The sequence below is a fragment of the Mirounga angustirostris genome, unplaced genomic scaffold, assembly GCF_029215605.1.
Source record: "Mirounga angustirostris isolate CCGP_5_RB_7025 unplaced genomic scaffold, mMirAng1.0.hap1 SCAF_3, whole genome shotgun sequence".
NCBI classification, from domain to species: domain Eukaryota; kingdom Metazoa; phylum Chordata; class Mammalia; order Carnivora; family Phocidae; genus Mirounga; species Mirounga angustirostris.
The window spans coordinates 175,613,805-175,639,141 of NW_026991711.1; the positions used below are offsets into that span (position 1 = coordinate 175,613,805).

At 42.3% G+C, this 25,337-nt stretch overlaps 1 long non-coding RNA gene across 3 annotated transcripts in view; it reads right to left on the reverse strand.

Annotated features, from left to right (window-relative positions):
- Window positions 1-25,337, reverse strand: part of LOC123838872 (uncharacterized) — a 202,939-nt gene that overhangs the window by 51,867 nt on the left and 125,735 nt on the right. Inside the window, exon 4 of one of the 3 annotated variants that reach the window (XR_010409849.1) lies at window positions 3,297-4,139. The exons of 1 other annotated variant lie outside the window; for it this stretch is intronic. This is a non-coding gene — a long non-coding RNA (uncharacterized LOC123838872). Of the gene's footprint in view, window positions 1-3,296; window positions 4,140-18,633; window positions 18,898-25,337 lie in introns of those variants that run through there. One more of the 3 variants, XR_010409850.1, reaches the window with a different exon arrangement.

Here is a 25,337-nt window from a genome sequence, read left to right on the forward strand (position 1 = left end):
CCTTGGCAAAGTTTTTTTCCCTTTGTAATTCTCAAGTTTGAGTTTTTTCAATAAGGCAACAATTATCCAAGTCCTTTCTTGTTCCCTTATATAGGTTAGTCAATGCATTATCAAAAGACCCCAACTAACAGGTGGTCAGTGTGCCAGGAGTTGAGCACAGCTTGACTAGTCTCCAAGCCTCATGATTTTCCTTTGAAGGTGAAAGACAAGTGTCTTCTGAATTCCTCCATAAAACAAGGAGCTGAAGAGGCTGGCCACCATCAGATGACTCATGGATGATTCCCTCTACTTTATCAGAATTTATAGTCTGCTTTCTCTTCATCTCCTTCCTGCCTTCCCTTGACTCTGTTTGCATACTCAGTTTTTTCAGCATGGGTTCCTCAGAGACATTAAATGGGAAAAAACTGCTAAGCAAATACAGTTCTGGTAGAAGTTCACCTGTGGAGCTATGGAAAGATGATGCTATCCAAGAAGACTGAACTTTAAGCCAGATGCTTGGAGGTACATTGACTTGCCTTTGCTACTCACTGGCTATGTAGTAGATAAGTCACCTCACCCATCTCAGTCTCAACTCCTTCTTCATTAAGAAAAAATTAATAAAAACTATAATAGTCAATATCGACCACATTTTAAACAATAGGTTAAGTGGCATGCATTGCCTTTAACACAACTTTTGTGACATAAGAATTCTTATCTTCCATATTTTACAGATGAGGAAACTAGGGTCAGAGCTAGTAAGTGGTAGAACCAGGATTCAAACCCAAGCTCTTAACTACCACAGTCATAGTAATTCTGAATCTGTCTCAGTGTGAATTAGAACTATCTGAGTGCTGGGATTTAGGAAACATGCCATATGTGGAGGGCTGATGGGGTAAGTCTGCCAGGTATTTATACAAGGAACCATGGAATGGAGTTAGTGTCAGGGCACATGTGTTTGCTTTCAGGACACAGGCTCACTAGTTCTAGGGGAAAGGGCATCTCACCCCAGATTCCCTTTCCTTCATGCCAGCCACTGTGATTTTGTGGAACTAGTAGAAGAGCAAAGTGAAAACAAAAGTGCTGGGATATTAGCATGCAGGGCATCTGCAGTATTGGTGCCAACATCTTCAGTTGTAACTGGTGAGGATGCCCCACCATAGACGGCAATGACTTTGACATTGGATACTGGCAAGAATTAAATGTCTCCAGCAGGCATCAGTGACAGAGTTTCAGCAGCAATGGGAGTCATTACCCCAAATAAGCTAGAGTGGGAAAAGATAAAAGCACCAGATGTCACACGGTAGCCCCAAGGACTGCCTTGCAGAGCCCATAATGGACACTCTCTGCTCTGAGGCTACTGATGAGACACCAAGGGAGACAGAAACTCAGGGCTGCTTGAAAGAAATTTGAGAGGGAGCTGGAAGTTCTACAGAACACAAGTGTAGTTTCCTGGAGAAGTTCTGTATTTGCTCTTGGGATCCTATTTTCATCCTCAGGCTTGGGTGGTCTGAAAAATGTAGGTTACTGAGCCAATGAAAGGGTGCTTCTCCACAGTGCTCTATAGGGGTCCTTTCACCTTTGCCTTACAATCCTCAGAATTACAGAATATCAAGCTGGACTGACAGAAGCACTGGGGCTGGCTGAAGACTGTGCAGGCCCACGGGTGCATCTGGACAGGATTTCTGATGCTACATGGCTACCCTTGGGAACTGGTGCTGAACTGCAGTTATCCCTAATTGAGTGGTTCCAGTGGTACTTGGCGAGAAAAGTGAACAATTCCTCTAACTGGCCACAGCTCTCTCCTGGGAAAGACGTCTGCTCTGAGGCAGAGGCATTGTTCCCCCACTGATAGCTGAAAAGTGCAGCTTCTCTGGGGAAGTGGGGTTTGCAGCTATCTTACTGAGGTGAGTGCTGTAGGGGAGAGGATGGGGGAGATGCAGTGAGGGCCACATCCCCCCTACTGGGAAAAGGAGCTAGAGTCCTGAGACTGGCTTTCTGCTGGGAAGGGGCTGGGTGAACCATCTGACCCCACCTTTTGCTTGGAAATGGAGAGCATCTCACCCCAGAGGAAGGAGGGAGGAGTGAAGGGAAAGGGCTGCAAGGCATATTCCTCCCCTTCCTTCCCAAGCAGAAAGAAAAGCTGTCTTTAATTAGGATGGGAAAGGAGATTCAAAACATCTGGCGGGAAAAGCGCTTGTTCTGGAGGCCTTGGAAGGGGAGGGTGAAAAGAAGGGCAGCTGGGTGGGCGGTGAAGCTCCGGACAACTGGCCTTCCACCGTCCTCTGTGTCCATCACTTCTTCCCCTTCACCTCTGCTTTGTGTCCTTGTCAGGCTGAGGCTTATGGCTGCCTTCTGCCCCAGGCTAAAGGGAGAAGTAACAGCAGTCCAACCCCGGGCAGCACAGGCCACAGCTTTCTGGGGGTCCATGGGTAATTCACACAATAGCACAGACCACCCACTGAGTGGGTACCCAGGGTTCACAGCCTCTAGCATTCAGGCACCTAATCAGCTTGGGTTTGCCTGTGGAAAGCCTCTTTTTAACCTCATATCTATTAATGTGCCTTCCTCCTCCCTCGTTAAAACACTCTCAGGCTCCCACCTCCTCTACGAAGCCTTCTTGGATTCTCTGGGCAGAAACTGCACATACCTCCTTCCAAACCACACACAAAATGTCAGTGCTCTGAAGTTTCTGTTATTTTACTGTTGCTCACTTCGACTTTGGGTGGCTCGCCTTCCTCACCTGAGGCAGAGCCAATGACCGAGAGAACATTGGGGTTGCAGAATTAGCTTTGGCTAATTCCCTAGAAATCAACCTCCTATCCCTAAGACCCCAGGTTTTGAGTCACAAGGCACCAAAGCCTGAAGGCTCCTTAAAGATTACCTACTGGATAGGATTTACTACATTCCCCAAGAGGTCACTGCCCAGGGAGACTCTGATCAAGGTTCCCCCTGGGGGTGGATGGCTTGGGTCTGGCTATGGGGCCAGGGAAGGTCATTTCCATTTTCTCAATTACTGACAGGGCAGAGCGGTATGCTGAGCAGGAGCTGAGCAGTCCCCAGGAACTCTGCAACCATGGGCCCAGGATCTGTTTTTCATCAGACTCTTTCACTGGAACATGGTGGTCTCTTCCAGTTTACAGTTTGTATTGGACATCCCGACCCTAAAGAGTCCTTTGTTTCAGGGAGGCTGCATTCTCCATCCCACTTCAAGCCACAGAGTCATGTGCCATATCCCGAGGGAGGAGCCATTCAAAAGCACATGCTAAAGTTTCATCTGTGCCCTATGGGCAACTATGGCTTCCAAGGCTTCCAGCCAAGATGACAGTAATAAGTTAATTATAATTTTTAAACCTCGGCTGCTTCATGTATAGGAATTTAAATTACTGTAAAGTTGTAGCATCATGGACTTTTAGAACTGAAAGTGATTTTAAACATTGAGATCAATTTTTATTTGACACATTAAGAAACGACAGTCCAAAGAAGTTACACACAATTTGTAAAAGGCAAAAGATTTATGCGATCTGAAGAGAAACCAGAGTATGAAGTTACACAATTTGAACAAGTTCGTACAACCAGCTAGGACACCTAGGTGCTAGTCATTCCTCTACAATGACTCCTGACTGTGTGCTGTTTCTGTGATATGTGGGGTCAGAGAACACACTAAGAGATGCTAGGCATGAAAATAATTAATGCAACTTTCAAAATAAATAACACCAAATTTAAGAAGACAAGACTTAAAGATTTACTGAAATAAAAATAGTTTTTCCCTTAGATATTTTTGATTGCAAAATTCTTCAAAAGTTCATCAAAGATGAACTTTCTTATTTTCTGGCTATTTCACATTTAGCTATTTCACATTTCTGGCTATTTCACATATAGCACATGTTCAGTCTTGCCAATTGAGTAGATAACCCACAATGACCCACGCTGTGTATTTTGAGGGTGAGCACATTTAACTAGCAAAGGCCCCACACTCTCATTTTCCCATTGGTTCTCCTGGGAGGGCACTGTGGGTAAGGAGAAATCTCAGGAGTTGTTGAAGGGCTGGAAAGGGGGCACGGGGCCAGGACCCCCCAGCCAAGTCAGGATACAGTGACAAATTGGTAACAGCAGCTCCTGGTCACTGGATACTTGTGCTATGCCATGGCCTCCTTGGGGACCTGGAGAAGAATGGAATTCTGTTTAAAGTGATGGCTTTTTCTCCCCCATTCTTGTATTGCAAGCCAGGAACCCAACCCAGTGAAAGAGTGAAGAACCAAGAAGATGAGACTGAGCACTCTGGGAAATGGGCTAATTTTAGATCCAGAGACTGGGTGGAGATGAGATGTGAGGGTGGGGATCTGGAATGGGGGCCTCTGAAGATTCAAAGCTAAATGCTGGGGTCTAAGATGCTCCAGGAACATATGAGTGGGAGACTTTATAGGTCCCATGAGACAGGAATAACTAGGGGCAGTGGTGATAGGCACAGGTGTGTGAACATCTGGGAAAAGCAGAAGAGATCTTTCCAGCAAATTTGTAAATTAACTCCTTCCAGTCTCTTCCTCCATTTCAGAAGCAGAATTTCCCTGTTTGCATAATACTTTTACACAGATCCTTTTAGTACTGAAAGTACTAAAAATCCTTTTAGTATTTCATGCTTCTTTTGGCATTTTAGAGGGTCCCCCCCCCCCAAATCATTTTAATGTGAAGATTTGCTTGCTTAAAGTGTCTGGAAAGACGACTGGAGAAGTTCAAAGCAGTATTCAGAAACTTTTGAAGGCTAGTCTCATGGTCAAGGTATGAGTGGAACCTGGTATTCTTTCATTCCCTCACTGGGAAATTGCAGCTGACAAAGTTTAGGTTCTTCCCCTCACCCCCACCCCCTGTTCTACAACAGTGAAATCCCACAGGCATGACCTGGTATGGAGCCAAGGTGCTTTTATAGCTTTGAAAAGAGCTGACAGTAAAGAGATGAGATGGGGAAATAAAATTCTTCCCTGGGAAAATAAACAAGTCCCTTTTATTATTGTTATTATTATTATTTTTTTTTTATTTAGGTGATCAATACTAATCAGATCAAGTTTATTTCAAGGCCTGGAGAATCACAAATTATCTGGCTCAGAGTGATGATGCCTTTTGAGGAATGCTGAGCAGAGTCTGAGAAGTCAGGGCCGTATTCTGCTTGGGGAAGGGAACAGGTGTAGGGAAGAGGAGGAAGGAACCCTCATTTTCCTGTTTCCTTTAACAAAATAAAATAAAATAAAATAAAATAAAATAATGTTGAGACACCCCTCTTGGGATGGTGAAAACTGAGGCTAATCCCAGGTGGATTAAGTAGCCAGGAGTCCAGGAAATTTCTAGTCCAATGACTATTTGACAGGTAGGGGATTGGAACTCTGAAGTCATTGCACTGACCAAACCTCTTCATACAGAGCCAGGAATTGGACCACCTGTTTGAGCTCACCTCTCAGCAACCTCCCCATCTAACCCAGCTTCCCCAGAGCCACATCTGGATCCCAGCTATGCTCAGATGCTGGAAGGGTTTATCACACCCAACCTCCTCCAATTGCTGGAGGTGTCAGGGAAGAGATGATGACCAAGGCAACAGAGGGACGCCCCACCTCTACCTCCTGGGTCATCCTTTCAGATGAGGAACATATGGAGAATGAGGTTGAGAGTTTCCAAAAGGATACTGTTCATCCATCTCTTTATGATTTAAGAGACCATCCTAATACTACCACCCAGTGATCCTACTAGAAAGTAGGCACATCGAGAACTGGGACCTTCTCTATCTTGTTCAAACTGCATTTCCACTGCCTAGCCCATGCCTGGCACAAGTGGAAATTTGGTACTTGTCAACTGAACATGGGAATAGAGGAATAATGCCCCTTGTGGTGCAATCTTCCTGGTAATGCTCATGCTCTGCATCCATCAGCTTTCTTTCTTCCATTTCCCACTCCTATTTTCTTAAACTCAGCCTCCCTCCTCATTATACTTGGAATGCAGAGAGCATGTCTAAGACTGGAGGGGGGGTTGCTCTGCACAGGATTGCCCTCATTCCCAGGAGTATTGGTCTAATTGGGCCACCATAACAAAATACCATGGGCTGAATGGCTTAAAGAACAGAATTAGTTGCCTCATAGTTCTGGAGGCTGAAAGTCAAAAATAAAGGTTCACATGGTCTTGGGTTCTGGTGACACCTCTCTCCTAGGCTTGTAGATAGCCACCATTCACTGTGTCTTCATACAGCCTTTTCTGCGTGAGCACAGAAAGAGAGACAGAGACAGAGATATATCTGGTGTCTCTCCCTCTTATTATTTTTTTAAATCTTATTTTATTATGTTATGTTAGTCACCATACAATACATCATTAGTTTTTGATGTAGTGATCCATACTTCATTGTTTTCGTATAACACCCAGTGCTCCATGCAGTACGTGCCCTCCTTAATACCCTCTTATTATAAGAACACCAGTCCTATTGGATTAGGGCCCCACCCTCACAACCTCATTTAAGCTTAATTACCTCCTTAAACGACCTATCCCCAAATGCAGTCACGCCGAGAATGAGAACTTCAACCTTTTTTTAATGAATTTTGGGGGGATACAATGCAGTCCACAACACAATTCAGACAAGAGGAGTCTTGCCCTGGAGTCCCACACTTTAGAGGGCGATCCTGTATAGCCTCCTCTGGTTTAGCCCCTCCTCAGAGCAGGAGAAATCTGCAAGGTCATGGGATCATGCCCACCTAGAGCTGATGCTCCACCTTCCAGACCACGTTCTGGGGACATGGGACCTCAGAATTTCCTTCCCAAGGGAAGGCCATGCCTCTCACTCAGGCAGTGGCCAACGGGCAGCTATTGGTGGGGAACAGAAACACAACTTGGAACTGTTGAGATGGGGTGTCCATACCTGGTATGCGAAGGAGTCTGGGAAGGAAATAGAAAATGGGTAATTCAGGAGCCCAGGCCCAGGGTCTGGGGCTGAGGGCAGCTTGCCACAAGCCACCATATTGTGGCAAGGTATTCTGAGGAGTCTGAGGGTTCTACCTGCACGAGGCCTTCCAGCCTCAGTGTTCTTTGGAGGTCTGGAAAGGTCTGTGCTGGTGGAGCTGGTGGGTTAGGATACCTTGTAGACAGAGTTTGCAAAGCTTGGACTTGGGTAGGGTAAATAGAAAGCTTGAGACCGCAGCCTGGAGGCATCTGGATGGTGGAAATTGGAGAGGGGCAATAGGGAAGGGGTCAGTGAAGCCTCTAGTAGGGGATAAAAGAGTCCCCTGCTCCCCCTCCCCCATATATAAACACACACACACAGAATAAAGGTATTTTCCTATGGATTTCTCAATTATTTGGAAAGGAGGAGAGGGTGTGAAAATGAGTATTGTCATTACAAAGGCCTATTTTTTGAGACAGGAGGATAGTTTATTTAATGCTTTCTTAGCTTCATGCATAGCTTTTAAATATTTAGATGTGATATGTGGGCCTCCATTTGTACCCTCCCCGCTGACATGGTAAATCCTATGAGTGGGCCTACCCTTATGTCCCAGTTTGCAGTTTGCCCTGGGACAGTTCCAGTTTATGACTGATATCCCTCAGTGTTATTAATACCACCACACTTTCACCCTCAAAATTGTCTTGGTTTGGAACAGTGAATGACATAGTCCCCTCAACTAAGAAAGACAACACTAACACAAGTTGGGGAATAGAACAGTAACAGGTTGGTCTAGAAGCATGAAATAGTTGGTCCAACCCTGAGTTGCCTGCAGGATATATAAGATATACAAGACATGATTCCTCCAAGGAGTTTGCAGATTATGCATAGGACAAAAGACTTACACTTTGCTTTCTCTGGAGAACAATACAGGGAAGTGCACAGATGGTGTTGAGTGCTTAATTAACCAGGGCCCAAATATATGGTGCAGATGATGAAAGAAATATGACTTTGTTCATAGAATTCTCCAAACTAAGGTTTCCAGGCTGCAGCCTAGAAAATGTTGCGACACTAGTTCAACTACAGGAATAATAATGCAAAAAGAACAAAAATATTTATGTATATCTAAAGCAATAAACAAAAGAAGTTCATGGAATACTCTTAGCACCACCCAGAGCCCTGGGGTCAAGAGCTGGGCAAAAGTTTCAGGCATTTTCTTTTCCTGCATCCAAGTCCTTATTTCCAGTTAGCACTCCTGTCACATCACTTCCTGAGGACAAGGAACGTGCAGAAGCCTAAAATCAAGTGAGAACCATATGGGCAGCTGCACTAACCTAGCTTCTGCCCCTATGGTCCCTCAACAACCTTCTCCAGATGCTGAGGCCTTTATGTCTTGAGCTCATTAAGTCTCTGCTGCTCAATCACCTTTATGGCATCTTGCTCCATGTGTTGTTTTTCTTTCTCATGAAGCACCTGCCATATGAACACATCTGCCTTGTAGTTAGCTTCCCAATCCCAAGTTGGTAGGGAACTCCCAAGATTGACCCCTCTCTTCTTGTGCCACTATGGAGGGTAATTCCTGTTGAGACTTCTATTATTTTAATGATATTTAATATTAAATATTTAAGATTTTCAATTACATTAAATATTTAATACTTTTAAAAAATAGGTAAAAATATTCTCATAAAAGTAATAATCAAAATGTGCAAAGGAGAACACAGTAAAAAGTCTCATCTACTGAGCTTCTCTCTAGTTTTGTGTATTTTCTTCCAGAGACATTTGTTTTTCCTTTTTTTCTTCTTTCTAATCTTCTACCTCCTAGTTGCCCTTTAAACAAACACACACACACACACACACACACATGCGCACACACACAAACAGAAACATAGAAAAGTATTGTTCTGCATTTTTAAAAAATAATTTTAATTATAGAATGGTTTTAAATTTATAGAAAAGTTGCAAAAGTAGTATGGAGAATTCTCACAAGCCCCACACACAATGTCTTCTACCATTAACATCTTAACATTAGTAAGGTACATTTGTCACCATTTTTGAACCAACATTGATACATTATCTTTAATAAAAGTCCATACCTTATTCAGACTTCCTTAGTTTTCACCTAATGTATTTTTTTTCTATTGTAAGATCCCATCCAGGATGCCACGTTACATTTAGTTGTCAGGCTCCTCTTGGCTGTACCAGTTTCTCAAACATTCCGTTTTTGATGACCTTGACCGTTTAGAGGGGTGCTGGTCAGGTATTTTGTAGAATGTCCCTCAGCTGGGATTTTTCTGATGATTTTCTCATGTTTAGGCTGGGGTTATGGATTTGGAAGGAAGGCCACAGAAATCAGACCACAGAAATCAAGTGCCATTTTCATATGAAAAGTACACGCCATCAATATGACTTAGCACTCTTGATTTTAACCTTGATCATTTGGCTGATGACGATCACCTGGCAGATTTCTCCACCACAAATTTATTCATTTTCCTCCCTTTCTGTACTGTGCTATTTGGAAAAAGTTACTCTATACCTCCTCCTTGAGGACAAAGTATCTGAATAAATTATTTGGAATTCTGTGCAGATTTGTCTCTTCTCCTGCATTTATTTATTTAAGCAGTCATTTATTTATGGCAGTAAGGACCCATGGATATTTATTTTATAGTTTGTATTGTAATCTGTATTAGTCAGCTCAGGCTGCCATAACAAAATACCACAGACTAGGTGGCTTAAACAATAGAAATTTATTTTCTCACAGTTCTGAAGGCTGGGAGGCCCAAAGTCAAGGTGTTGGCTGGTTTGATTTCTGGTGAGAGCTCACTTCCTGGCTAGCAGACATCCACCTTCTCATTGTATCCTCATAGTAGAGACAGAGCAAGCTTCCTCAAGGTTCTTATAAGGACACAAATCCTATCAGATCAGGGCCCCTGCCTATATGACCTCATTTAACCTTAATTGCTTCTGAAAGACCCTATTTCCAAATACAGTTACACTGAGAGTTAGAGCTCCAAATTATGAATTGAGGGGTGACACAGTTCAGGCCATAGCATAATCTAATACTACTTTATTTATTTTGTTCCTCAAATTATTCCAGTTGAGGCCACTGAGCACTCTTTCTGTTGACACCTGTGTTCCTTTGATACAATCTTACCATCGTGGGGTCTTTTGAGCACTTCCTTCCTTGCTTTCTTTATCTAATAATCTATTTTAGAAATCGCCCTCTATTCAAATCTTTCTCATTTAACTTAGTTATGGAGAATGCTACTCAACAGTCATTTAACTAACCAGTCTTTTATTAATGGATATTTAGTTCAGTCATTTGTACTAGAAGCAATACAGTGATGGGTAACATGGTACAGATATTAGTATATTGTCAGATAAATTCCTGGATGATGAATTGCTGGGTCAGAAAGATGTATGTTTGTCTTTTTGATGGATATTGCCTTAGATACTATGAAGGACACTATGAAGTGTCCTTCAATGAGGTGGCACCAGTGGACATTTCCATAAGTAACAGATGGGAAATGCCTGTTTTCCCTCCAGGTTTGCCCATATCGTATATAATTAAATGTTATGATTTTTCACAGGTCTTAAAGGTCTGTTGTTTGGATGACCCTAGAGAAAAATACCCCAGGGCTCACCTTGGTCACTCAATGAAATTTCTAAGAGGAAGTGAGATTCTTCTGGGTTCTGAAGTACCTTCACAAGAGAGCTCCACCTGGAGCCTTCCTATGAGTGCCTTCCTGTGGGATCAGGTACATTCACCAGCTAACTGGGAAGTAAAATCCATCTGACCATCACAACCTCAGGATTGTGGGGCTGGATGACATCTCAGACATCACCTGGTCCAGATTCCTTGTTTTTGGTAACAGGCATGATGTGTCCAAGATCATACAGCTGGTCAGTGCCAAAGCCTTGGCCAGAATCCACCTCTTCCAGTTCTTTGTTGAGAGAGCTCTTCGTGATGCCTGCTTTCACTTAGAATCTAGCACCTTCTTTCAGTAAAAGCCTCTGGATTTCACTACAACGGGGCAGCCAATTAATCTAAAAGAGTGAGACCCATCCATTGAGGATTAAGTTTCCCTTGCCTAAAATAGGGAATTGCCTTCATGGGAGACCTGGAGTCAGAATCTCCCAACTGTGTGACTTGGGATAAAGTCACAGGATGTATGATGTTGGAATTCGTGTATGATGCTGACAAAAATCAAAGTTGTATCTTGCCTCTCTCACAGTGTAGGTAACAATGTCAAGTAAGTTAACATAAGTATGCCTGAAATTTGACTAATAATGGCAATGCTAGCAATGTTTTATTGCAATTTCTATTTGTCTTTACTGAAACAATTGCTCCTGGGTGGTGCTAGAAGGCAAGCAGTTGACAAGTTTCTCTTTGAGGGGCTCTAATCTCACTTCCCTATTCTTGGGCAACCATAAATTACGTACATTATTCCCATCTTGTTTCTTCATACCTGCCCTCTCCCTTCCTGTTTTCTCCTTGCTGTTCCTCTCCTAGCCTCTTTTCCCAGGGTTACTTTGTGCAGATCACTTCCCTTCCCTGGGCTTCAGTATCCTGATTTGTATAATGAAGGGACTGCACTGGATGACTGTGAGTTTCCTTCTGGTCCTGAGATTCCATGATGACCCTGCTCACCATTTCTACCTTATTTTCTCCAATGCCAAATAACACAAAAATTGTACTCCCAATAGGTTGGGAGCCTAAGAGTTTCTTCCTTGCAGAAATGAGATGTCTATAAAAGTACACTTTTGAACACAATGTTGTAGCCTCTCTAATCCATTCTGGCCAGTCACCTCTAAAATAATAGGATCAGTTCACAATCTCCTTAATTAGAGAGTGACATTGTCCAGTAAGAGAATCTAAAGAAGGGGAGTAGCAGGGATCCAAATACATTACAACCCTACCAGTTGTTCAAATACAGCTGAAATGGTTGTTAAAATTGAAATACTTCTTTACTGGTTGGTAAATACTCACTGTCCCGAGGATCCAGAGTGACACCTTGTTCTAATCACATCTTATTCACCCACTCATGAGGGAGAGATCCACCCCCGCCAAAAAAAAAAAACCCACACAAAATAGTCTGAGATGACTGAACACATAACACCCAACACTGGGGAGATAAGATTCACAGCAGTGTATTAGTCACATACACTCCACACCCCAGAGGAGGACAGACATGTCTTACAGGACCACATGAGAGTTGCACTTGGAGATAGGGTGAACAAGCAAGAGCTATGTATGGCAGGTTTATTAGTAACAAGAGGGCAGGGCCCCCCTGGTTCATATAGGAAGATGCAATTGGTTTGTTTAAATACTTTTGTGGACTGGCAGAGAACTAAAACCCATTAGGTTGAAGACCTGGTGGAGTGCAGTTGGTCTAGCTGATAGAAGAACTAGCCAGGTGGGGAGCCTTTCCTGCTGAGTGTGGAGCATCTAATGAGATGTGTTAAGAAGAAGAGGATCTTAGGGTTTGACTGACACATTTTTTCCTTTGAAATATTAAATGTTAATAAAATTGGAACCTGAGATGCCTTGGGATTGAGATAAAGAAAATAGATTAAAATAACAACATGAGTAAGAACCTTTTTCCTGAAAAAGACTGGGAAGTTAAGAATGAGTTTATTGAGTAAGTGAATTTCTCTTTCTAGAGACACCCCCACAGGAGACTGTTGTAGCCAGGAGCAAAGCCTTCCTGGCACCTGTGACTCCAATGTGGCAAATCTGCCCTCATGGAACCCCAACACAGAGTACTGGGAAACAAGCATCTGCCAAGTTTCATTGCCTGGCATTTCCACTACATGCTTGCATGCATCTTTGTTTCTCAGGGAAGACTAAACGGTGGAGTGCTCTAGTCTGGAAGACAGTGGATGGTAAAAGTTTCCAGGAGGACAGGGACGGGCAGATTGGCTCAGCTGGTTAGAGCATGGTGTTAACGAGGCCAGGTCATACCCTGGTCCCCCACCATACCCGTCCAGCAGTCTCCATTCTGGGATCACAGACTACACTCCTCACCAGAAAAGGAGGGGCCAAGAGAGAAAGAGTGTAGGAATAACTCCATGCAAAACCACCCTGTCTGATGAAAAAAGAATTCTCCTGATGGAGACTTCTTGACATCTTCTTTACATAGATCATCTCTCATTCATTTGGGGGCATGATCACATTGAGGCACTGTATCAGCTAGCTTGGGCCGCATAACAAACTGTCTCAAAAACTACTAGTTTAAATCAATAACCAATTATTTGACTCACAATTCTCTGGGTCAGCTGAGCAGTTCTTCTGGTCTAGGCCTAGTCAGTTAACTTTGCTTGAGTTTGCTTTTGCATCTGTAATCAGCTGGAGGGTCAGCTGGGGGCTAATGATTGAGGATGACCCTGTTCATATGATCTGATAGCTGCTGAGCTGCCCATCAGGGCAATGGGGGCCATGGCACTGCATGTCTCTTGTCCTCCAGCAGGCCAGCCTGGGTTTCTTCACGTGGCTTTGATGCCAGAAGACAAGCCCCCATGCATATTGGTGTCTAAAAGTTACCAAAATATTGACTTAGATTTATTTTAGAAACATAAGTGATAAAGGAGTATTACCACATTTTAAATAAATGATGGCTATTTTAATATATTAGGAAATGTACTAAGTGCTTTATATACATTATCTCCTTTAATCCTCTGAGGAAGGCAGTACAAAGCTTGTCTAAATTCACCCTGCTATAACATGGCAGAGCCAATATTCAAACTCCAAACTTAAACCACCATAACATGCAATTACAACTCATGCATTTGGGGAATAACATGTCTCCCCCAGCAATGCCACCATTGTTCAAAACTTTACTGGAATCTCATGTCAAATCCAGAGTCTTGACAACCCTGAGCCAATTGGACAGAATAGGAATTGCTTCCTGTAGCTGCTAAACAGGAATTTTATTTGGCTCTGAAGCAACAGATGACTAAGATGAGTAATCAAGCTGGATATTTTTGGATGACAGCTGAAGAAGATGAGAGAGAAAGAAGATTCAGTTCAGAGATGGAAGGTGATGTGTGCCACCTAATCTTTTTAGAGCTGGAATTGGGATTTTAGCTCTTGTTCACAATGCCCAGTATGCTTAGTCTTTCTGAAACTTTGGGAAAATTCCCTCCTTTTTCCATTTTCAGTTATCTCCTCTGGGATAATAAGCTTAGACTGTATGGTTTCCAAGATCCTTCCAATTTTTGAAATCTGTGATTCTACTGTATATTTTTCCTCAGAAGACACCATTTTAACTAAAAATAATGTAAATTTCTCACCTTCGAAATAAAGACATGATTTTGCTACTACCCCACTTCAGAACATGGAGGAGACTAAGGCGATGTTATTTAATAATGGACCAGATTCCTTTGGAAACAGGGATTTGAGGAGAGTGTAAACATTATACTCATGCGAGGAACTCAGACTTAAATGCTGAAAGTCTTGCCTCTCAACCTTCCATGCACTGTAAATTTTACCATTTATCCCCCGATTTTCCTGACCCAGAAAGAGGCCAGGTAAAGTTATATACGATACCCTTCTTATTTACCATTCAGATGTCTGAGGCTTCTTTTTCTTTTGGTCAAATCTGATTTGTATTTCCCCTTGGTTAATACCCCCAGAGTGCTTCAAGCTGTTTCTGCCTGAATGTTACATAAATAAAAGTGTGTAATATCGCAAGGATGAGCAGAACTAGGAAGTCAGCAGGGACTGAGACACTGAGGACAGGATGAGCCATTCCATTTCCCCACTTCCCAGACCTTGTTCTTGCCCTCCTGCAAAGCCTTAGGAAGACCTCATGGGGGAGTTTGAACTCATTCCCACCCAATCCTACTCGTTCCAGCTACTCAGTGTTTCACTAAATAACTCGGCACAGCTGTTTCTAGTTAGGTGTCTGTTTATGTTGTTGGCCTACGTGTGCTTGTGTACAGTGTATGTGTGCCTGATCGCCTTGCTTCTCCAGCTATTCAAGGGCCCCAGAAAATCCACTTGGGCTCATTTGGAATCCCAAGTGGAAGGAATCAAAAAGCAACATAATGTTCAAATTCAGGAAGAATTAACAAAGGCTGTATTTCACACAGCATGCTCTCTGTCATTCACAAATGCAAGGGGAGTTAGAATTAAAGAACGAGGATACAAAGATTGTGAATGTCTTCAGTCTCCAAAAGGGAAAATTGTACTATTGGCATAAAATTAAATTAAAACTCCTTTCTTTTTAAGGTTCATCAGTGACTAATTTAAGACTTAACTCTGACTTTACCCATTGTTTTATTTATGTGTTCATTCATTCACTCACCAAACATTTATTAAGTCTCTCCCTGTGCACCATACTGCTCAAAGCCCTGTAGGAGATACAAAGATGTATTTTGCTCCCTCTAAGTGGAACATTGTCCCTCCAACCCAATGGGCTTGGCTAGGCTATGGAGGGCCTTTTGCACTCATCTTCAACTTGAGACCAGTCTGAACATGGGGTGAAATCACCAGTGTCCCTGGCAAGGGAGGGACCTGATTCCACACCCAACACATCATCCAGAATGGTAGACTTTTAACACAGTCTTATTAAATAGTGAGACATGTCTCTGTCTAGGTTTATATAATCAGTGCTGCAAAATTCAAATACTTTGCCTCTCAAAGGTCAGTCAGCAAGCTCAGTGAGATCCTATAAACAAGTTTGAAAGGGATTACTGTCTACAGACATGCTCCCCATTCTGCCAGCCATAGTTGCCAAATGGTGATTTCTATTTTCATCATCCCTTCTATATTTATTAGTTGACTTTTTAATGTAAGGAAGAGCTTTCCCTTCTGATCATTTAGTTCAGTCAGTGAACTCTTGTTTTATTCAACAGGCTATAATTCTTCAATATCATAACTTATTTTGATGTCCAAACTGTCCCAGAGCTTCCAATGGAAGCTCTTATAAGCTGGATTCTGTATTCTTTTTGACTTTTCTTCTTCATTCATTGGGCACGTTCTTACTTTATGAAACACAAGATATTCTAGACTCATCTTTTACCTTCCTTCTAGCCATGGAATCAGCCATTTCTTCAAAGAGCCTTATTCCTTTTAGTAGAGAATGATATTTAGAAACCAAGATCTGGAAGCCAGGTGTGCTTATTACTACAGGGATTTATTGGCTTTATGCCCCTTAAAAGGACAGAGCTAGGAAATAGATGCATGTATACACACACACACACATCTATACCCACATATATCTTTATATTTATATCCATATCCATCTCTCTCTCTCTGTGTCTCCGTCTCTTTCTGTAATAAATGCCATGAATTCCCACTGAGAGCTCCAGTTCCAATCCAACACCACTGGATTCATTCATCTGTTCTTACCATGTTACTTCCTGTCCTGGAAACGAGGACACTGGATCCCATTATTTTTATTATATTTACTTATTTTATCATTACTAAAATTCACACAGACTAGATTCAGATTTGCTAATCCATGCCTCTGTGAAAAGGAAATCTCACTCTATAAGCACAACAATGGTTTAGACTTCTTTCATTGTTTGACCTGAACACATACAGTCAAAGAATAATTAAATTAGTTCTCCCTTTAGCATAAGTTTAGAGCACCAGACTTACTTCCTTTTCTGGGTATCCCTTTGAGACATTACCCTGAAGCCTTGTTTCAGTTATCTCCAAAATAAGCTTTAAGTAAGTCTTTTCCTGGGGCTCTGGTACTGCTGCTGGAGTCAACACATGTCTCCAGGAAACACTAAGTAAACATGCAATGCATGTTTGTTTACACGCCCTCTCCTGAAGTTAATCCAACAAATAGATTATAGAAATATCTCTTTTCCCACAAACATACTTGCAAGTTTATAATAAGAGGGTTACCTCCTAAGGCTCTTCATATTCCCATGGCTTCTCTATCTATGTTTCAATACCAAAATCTTTCTTCTCTTTCAGGAAGATCCCAATTCATCTTCCCTATGGAGGCTTTGCAATACCTGTCCCCCGAAACACATAGCATTGACTCCCAAATGGACACCCATCGATTTAGAAGCTTGTTTCATATTTACCAAGTTCTCACATTCTCCATCTTCCGTATTTAAAAATATTTATTTAATTAAATTTATGAGCCAGAAATTGAGAAACATATGGAGTTAAGGGAAGGAAAGAAAGAAAGAAAAAAATAGCCCATTCATTCAACTTTTCCCAGCTGCCATTCTTGAATTGGGAGATTTGGCTGAGATCTCAAGTAATGCTGTGCAATAAAACTTCCATAGGATGCCAAATTTAGGTCCAGCATGAAAAGAAAACAAAATCCCACCTACAAGATAAACTGTTCAATTTGGAAATGGGAGTTTTTTAGGGTCTTATATTAAACCCTCATTGTAATGGTTTCTGCAAGGGAGAAAATCAGCCTGCCTCTTGGAAGGTTTCCGAATGGGGCGATATACAAAATTTTAGAAAGCATTCCTTTCCCTGAAAGGAGATCTGTTTCTGTTGGAGGCTCTGGTTTCTCCTTTTTGGAAAGAATCCATTCTGCCATATCCTGGCAAGAGGAAGGAAGGTTGTACCATGCAGAAGGTGGGGCGGTGGGGGGGCAACTCCAGGTGTTGGAGACTTTACACAACGACTCCTATTCTTTGTTGTTGGGAATCCGTCTTTTCTCCAGCTCAATTCTCAAATAGTCCACCTTCTTCTGCAGGTTAGCTCTCTGGACTAACCCACCTGAGAATCTGGGTGGGCGTTTCCTTAATATAAGTAAAGTCCAAGACATGACAAGTGAAAGGGAAGAAGAGAATGAAACTTCCCACACTGAGTATTGTACAGTATCACATATAGTCTAGTCATTTTTATGTTATGTCTATATCTATGTACATGGAGATATATAGAGATATATCTATCTATCTATATATATCCATTTTACATCCTGGGAAACCCTCAGTTCCTCAGTCCTGGGCAAACTAGGGAACTTGTCACCTTGTGCTATAGAATTCTTCAAATAACAAGTACTAATTAGATCTCACACATTTTTATGCCTGAGCTAACATGCTTGGAAACCATATCTTCTTTCCTAGTTAGAATTTCTAGCTCATTCCAGGATTCCTCTGGCCTACTATCCCAGAGAATACCCCATGACTGCAAATCAATCCTAGCCAATCACCTCTAAACAAGGAGCACAGGGGCTCCCTTCAAGACAAGACTCTGAAACTAGAGGCCTGAAGGACAGTTACTCAGGAGATCTGCCATATCAAATGATGATGAACCTGAGACAGCAAAGCCAGAGGTCCTCCTTATGGACCTGGTGCAGTGAGAAGGAAAATGCCCCTCTGTGTTTCATTTTGCTGCTTGAGCATCAAAGTGTGGCAGTGTTTATATTGAAATAACTGTATCATGCACCTGGCCTGTGTTCACAAGACACACCTGCCCATTTGGATCTGGAAGTTCCAATTCAGGCAGCATACTGTGCCTATTTTCCCTACTTCCTTCTCATGATTTAGACCTTGGTGCTGAGTCTAGTTTTTAAGTTCAGACTGCCTTGTCCCTTAGAACAAGTTCTTTCTCAGGAGTCTCATTCTCTTGTCCTGTGATTTGTTCTCAGCTGGTGACACCCCAATCCAGCAGACATGGGGTGGGACAACAATCAGGAACCCCTCCCTTTGTATCTCCATGGCTGCATGGACACAAGGGGAAGGGGTCACCCATATCCACCTGCCAGGAGCACAGAAACACAAAAGAAAATTCATCTATAGCAGAGGGTAAGGAAGGAGGAGTTGGGGAGAGGGACTGCCAGTGGCATCTGTGCTGCAGCCCCTAAGATGGGCCAGAATGTCTTACTACATGGCATTCTATAGCATATAACCATCATTTTGGTCAGTTTGGCTTATTACCATAGACTGGAAAGCTTAGACAACAGACATTTATTTCTCATTGTTCTGGAGGCTGGGAAGTCCAAGATCAAAGTGCCAGTGGAGATCTGGTGTCTGGTGCAGACACTTTGTCTGGTTTGCAGATAACCATCTTCCCCTTTTGTCCTCACCTGTTGGAAAGCAGAGAGGGAAGCAAATTCAACTCGTGTCTTTTATAAGGGCACCCATGCCCCAATTTCCTCCTGAATGCCCCATCTCCAAACACCTTTGCACTGGGGATTAGGGTTTCAACATATGAATTTTGGGAAGGGCGCAAACATTTAATCCATAGCAACCATTCATAAAATGCTATGTTGAAAGGAGGTGTAAAGGGGGGTCAGATAGCACCATTTTCTGATGGATACGTATCTTGGACTACTAAGTCATTGGCCAAGAGTATTTTATAACTTCCATAATGCTGGCAAAATGACCACTATTATTCTCATTATTATTGCTATTAGCAGTGACAGTAGTGTTAACAACAGCTAATGTTTATTTAATAGGTCAGCATTATGTATCTTATATGACAATCCTTCAAGACTGGGTGATTGAGGGAACTAAATTTGAAAGCCTGAGATAATAATGCATTTGTAAAGAGAACATGGAGGCCCAAGAAGTGGCTGGTTTCAAGTGTCACAGCTAGCAAATGGCTCTTCCCACTTTTATTAAATCAGGGAGAGCCAGAAACCTCCCTGAAGTCGGCTACCCTACCGCCGTGTCATTTAAACAGAGAGACCCTTAAAAGAGAGAGGAGAAAGTCCCAGGGGAAATGTTGAAAAGAACTTTCCAACTGTTAGCAACTAGGGGCATCTTAGGGACGGAGAAGTTTTAAAGCCACGATCACCTTGCAGAGGCCGTTAATTAGATGCAAGGTACGAGCAGATGTGTTTGAAAGCTGCCCCCATCCACTTCAGAAGCCAGAAGAAGGTCCCCAAGCAGAAAAGATGCTGGAGATGCAATTCAACACAGATGTCCCCAGCAGCACAATACTTTGTGTGCCTTCCTTTGAATATTTATTTTATAATTTATTTGAAGTGATAGTCATTGCTGACTGAGGAAAGGACAGAGAAGGATGACCCCGGGAGAGGCCCTCTGCCTCTCTTCTTGCAAAGCAATTTGCATAATCTTCTCTTAGGAAAATGTATCACCTCCTCAACAGATTCACCTTCCTTGGAGAGGGATCAAGGGAAAGAACCCTCAAGCAGGCCCCATGGGGGGAAGTCTTACATCATTTGTTTGTACCTGCATCCCCTCCTCCCATCCTTGACAACTCCTCAGGGTATTCTCCCTGGGAAACCCAAGTGTGTCCATTTTGCTGGATTTCTCAGTACATGTTAGCATCTCCTAAGGGCTAGCACTTAAAGCAGTCCTTCATAAGCTTGCTCTCTCTCCACTTTTTTTTAAGATTTTATTTATTTATTTGAGAGAAAGAGCTGGTGCACACATAAGCAGGGGGGAGAGGCAGAGGGAGAGGGAGAAGCAGACTCCCCGCTGAGCATGACCACGGAGCCCAATGCAGGGCTTGATCCCAGGACCCTGACAACATGACCTGAGCCAAAGGTAGATGCTTAACTGGTTGAGTCACCCAGGTGCCCCTCTCTCTACTTTTATACAGACATCACATTGTATTAGAATTGAAAATGGCAAGGGGAGGGAAGGGGAGGGTGAAGATAACCTGCTAATCAATTTGGTATTCCTCTGCCCTTAGGCTGTGTTGACACAGCTTAGTTCTGGCCTGCCCCTCCCAGATGAGCTTATCTGCTGCACACTGAACTCCATTAATCTTCCTGAAAGGCCAATGCATCCGGACAATGTTAACACTTAATTCTCTGGAGAGAAGACAGATACTGTGAGATCCAGAAGACAGGACTCAGGGGTCTGCACTGGCTGCTGGGGAAAGGCCTCAGCTGGATGGATTCCATGTGAAGAGTGGACTGCCCAGAAACGGCTTTGCAGACTTGAATGCCAGCATCACATCAAATACAACTAAGCCAAATCTAACCAAGTGAGAAACAAATGTAAACAGAAAAACCAAACCAAATAATGGATGATGGCACCAACCAAATAAAGACCGGGGCCATTTTGAGGCAATATTCACCAGATTTACTTTTGGTTTCAAGTAGGCAAAACAACACTTAGCACCATATCCAATTGTTCAAATTTTAGCAAGTGAATAGTGTTGTGCAAATAGTCTACACGATAACAGTAAGTAATTTAAAGGAAAGAAGTATTATGGAATATATAATTTGGTATCATTAAAATACTTAAAACATTTTGCCTTGATTGTATGCATCCTCCCCCTTGCCAGGCTCAGAGCGCACCTCACACAGCTCACAGGGTGATCTACCCAATCCTGGTAGGGCTCTGCTTTGGGGTCTCTCCTGACCCCACGTTGTCTCAGGATAAGGTCTTCCTCTGGAAAGAGAGTGGATTGATGTCTGTCCTCCCTGCCCGCTTTTGTGCTGACCTCCTGCACTGTCCCATCTTCCAGGACTCATCTCTCATCTCCAACAACTCCTGTCACTTGCAGACCTACAGTCCCTGGTTGTGTCCATTTGCCAGTGACCCTGAAGAACACAGGGTAATCCCTAATGTTTCTGGGGCAGGAATCTGAATCACTATCAAGCTCTGTCTTTTGCCCCAGTATCACAGGGTCAGTTTACGTGATTCAAACTGAATCCGAAGTGCATGCTTCTCAGTAGGGCTTTGTTACAAGAGGGATGGGTTATAAGCACATTGACTTAGACTGGAGAATTTTTCAAGGAATGCATGTTATCACAAACACCCAGAATGTATGGTGCTGTACGCATAGCTCCAACATCCCCACACTCATTGTATATGCTTCTGTGCCTTTGCCTGTATGGGGTGTCCTCAGAAGGTTTTTCTCCATTACCATCCCCATAAAATGACTTTGAAGAACTGCTTCTGTGAATTAGCTATATTGACAACTCAGAGAATTTCAACACAAAGATTGACTCAGAACCCGAAAGGCTACAGCTCAAAGAGAGGGAGCAACAGGTAAAAAGCGTAGGTCACACCTTCCAACGCTGGCTACCTTGGCCTTGGTTATAGCAGACAGATCTCCAGTACCACTGGACAATTTGTTCACAGTTAGGCCAGCCATTGCCTTCTTGATCTTGTACATACATTGTAACCACAGTCCCCATAGACATGCCTATAGATACTTTGTGACAAAGGCCTGCCTTTGTTTGCATATAACCCAGAGGTTGCCAGGTCCCACCAGCCAATGGGCTCAGTGAGGTAGCATTCATACAGGAAGGAAGCCTTCTCTTTTTCTAATCAAATGATTGCCTTGACCCATAGAGAAAGGAAATCTTGTCACCTCTTAAGGCTTTCTTCCCACCCCTTACTAGCTCTCCTCTTATAGAAGAGGAGTCATTATCTAACTGGTGAGGGTCTGATTACCAGTGGACCACACTGCCTGAGCTACTAGGTAAGGTGACTTTGCTTCAAAACCAAGAAACTCCCTCTCTTGCACACTTTCGTCATCTGTGGTGGACCTGCTTTGCACTCATCTGTACATTAAGTAGGTAAGGGATGAGATCTTTGTTCTCTCTTTTCTTGCTTCTATCTTCCCTCTATCAATGCCTGGGTGAGAAAGTGGGGGGGAGGATGTGTCATAGTGGAAGACAATTAGTTCAATTCAAAAGGTGAGAATAGGAATCCCAGTTTTAGGGGTGCCTGGGTGGCTCTCTTGGTTAAGCATCTGCCTTCGGCTCAGGTCATGATCCCAGGATCAAGCCCCAGGTCAGGCTCTCCACTCAGTGGGAGCCTGCTTCTCCCTCTCCCTGCCACTCCCCCTCCTTGTACTCCCTCTCTCTCATTCTCTCTGTCAAATAAATAAATAAAATCTTAAAAAAAAAAAAAAAAGAAAGAGCGAGAGAAAGAAATCCCGGTTTTGGCCTCCTACTTCATCTGCATCCCCAAAACAGTTTCCCGGAAGCCTTGTCATCTGGAAAACAAAGCTGTTGTTTTGATCCCATTTGACTCAAGTCTCAGTGTTAATGTTTGATTGGCCAAAACCCCAGACAGAGAGGACACCAGATACCTTTGTTCTAACTCTCACCAAGGACCTTAGCATTGCACTGACTTCTCATACCTGCTCTTCTTGAAGCCTCCCCTAACAGTTTCTGTGAGGCATCAGGAGAATCTCCTATGCTCTCAGAAACCAGTAATTTCCTGTTCACTTGTTCTTTGACCTGTGTTTAAATTCCTTTCTGTTCTGGTCTCCTCATGGCAAAGTGATACCCACAGGTCTTTCAAGGGAAGTGCTTCCCCACTTCTGCTACTGTGGGTGCCCTGGTGAAAATGCTGCTCCCCTGGTCCCCCGCTAGGCCACTGTGGTGCTCCCTCCTTCACTGTGTCGTGGGCCTTGCACACGTTTGGCCTCACGTTTAATTCTGGGGTGAATTTTAACATCTGGTTTTCAAGGATCAATTTGGTCAGCCCAGATTTCAGCATGGAAGACGGCTCAACCAAAACAGCACCTTCTGTTCCTACTGGCACCTTCTTTCTGCATCTGGGTCAGCATTCATCTCATAGATGCTCAGGGGATTAGCATCTAATTGTTCTAGAGTCTTACCATTATTTTACATTCCCCTTCCAGTGTCATTTTGAAAGGCCTTAGTGAAAATAAAGTCCTGAGGACATGACTAGCCCCAAGTCTCTGCTTCCTGGTTCACCAAGTTTATCCTGGTTCCAGATTTGATATGATAGATGATAGACTAGATAGATAGATAGATAGATAGATAGATAGATAGATAGATAGATAGATAGATAGATGATAGATAGATAGATGATAGATAGATGATAGATGATAGATTTGGTGACTGTATTAAATAGGGCTAGGCAACCCCAAAACCATAGTGCCCATAACAACAAACCCTGACAGAAGTAAAGAAGCATTGGGAGAACTAGAAGCTCAGAAAAATGTATAACCTCTTCTTGATCATTCGAAGGGAGAATTTATCCAGAGAGTTCCCACTAGAGTAAAGATTAGAGTGAACAGATACTTGTACCATTTGAACATCAGTCAAAACTGATAAGAATCACAGAGATGTGAAGGTACCACAGATTTAAGGAAATTTACATTCAGTTTATATATGTATTTATATGCCACCTCATGCTCAAAAAGACTTGAGGTAGCTTACAGCACAAATGTACTCAATGAAGTAAAGACTAAATAAGAACAAAAAAATTAGAGAAGTAGAAAATCAGACCACAAGGAAGAAAACAGATATATAGACCATAATAAATGCTAGCATAAATATAGCAAAAGAGTTCATATTTGCTTCTGAGGTTGTTTTTTGTTTTGTTTTTTTTTTGGCATCACAAAGTATAAGTGACATAATCCTTATTAATTAAACATTTTTTTAAAAAGCCCCAGAATGCCCATTCTTTCAGATAAGCAAGCTTGAGCCAAACAGATTTTAAAATCTCTCTTTTCAGCCAAGCTTTCATTCGATGTCAGATAGCAGACAGTTCAAGGTTACACTCAATGAGGACTGAAGAGTTAGTGTTTGTGGAAGTGTCTGAGAGCAGATGCACATACTCTAGATCTTGATGGGAAGGTTGAGTAGCCTCCCCAGGCCTTTTGCCTGCCATCTGCCAGCTCCTCAAAGGCACTTTGGATAAGATTCCAGCACACAAAGAGCTCAATTGATTTCTCAAAGTGCCTCAATTTGAAACTTTTGCCAAGATTAATTACCACTGAAAAACATTCCAACTTGTCTGTTTTAAAAAAAGAAAATTAAAGCCTTAATAATGTTCTTTTAGAATGACCGATTTGGGGTGTCCTGACTCCTAGAGAATCTACCAGGTTGAAATAACTGCTAAATACATCTCCCTAAATTAAATAATTTAGTCTTCAATTTGGAGTAAGTTGATAAAAACCAATTGAAAGTTGAAAAAGTATGACCAATAAGATAATCTTGATGTTGAACTTGACTTTCTGTACTAAGGGCTAGATCCAACTGTCAGGATCATCTCAGATTTGTGACAATGAAACCATATTATCAGTGTATAAAATCATAATTTACTTTCTACTCTTTATTGCATCAGGACATGCATCTTGTTCATCTGAAGATGATTTCCTTTAGTCAAACAGTAGGCTAAAAATAAGTGAAACCAGAACACAATCTAGTTTAGAGCCCTCAAAAGTATTCTATAATCTGTCAGATAGTTAACACTTAATTTTTTAGTCATGTTAAGATGCAAGGATATAGGTTTAATATTAAAAACATCATAGAAGGGTCTATATTATGTAGTTTTCCCTATTAATGGTGTCTGTTATAGGTCAAATACAGATAAAAAGTCCAAAAGAGTTGCTGATAGTCATATTATTCTAGAGAGATTTTCTTGTAAAGCTGTTAGAAGCAACGTATTCAGTTGTTAAGTATTAAAACCCCAAATTTATCTTGTACTTTATATTAGCTATTGAATAGATGTTTAGTTTGTTAGAAAGAAAACTGGCATTAAATTTTGATTGGGTGTCTACCAAAATAATAGATCTATAATTTTGAGAGATTGGGGGACTTAAAAAAAATGGGCA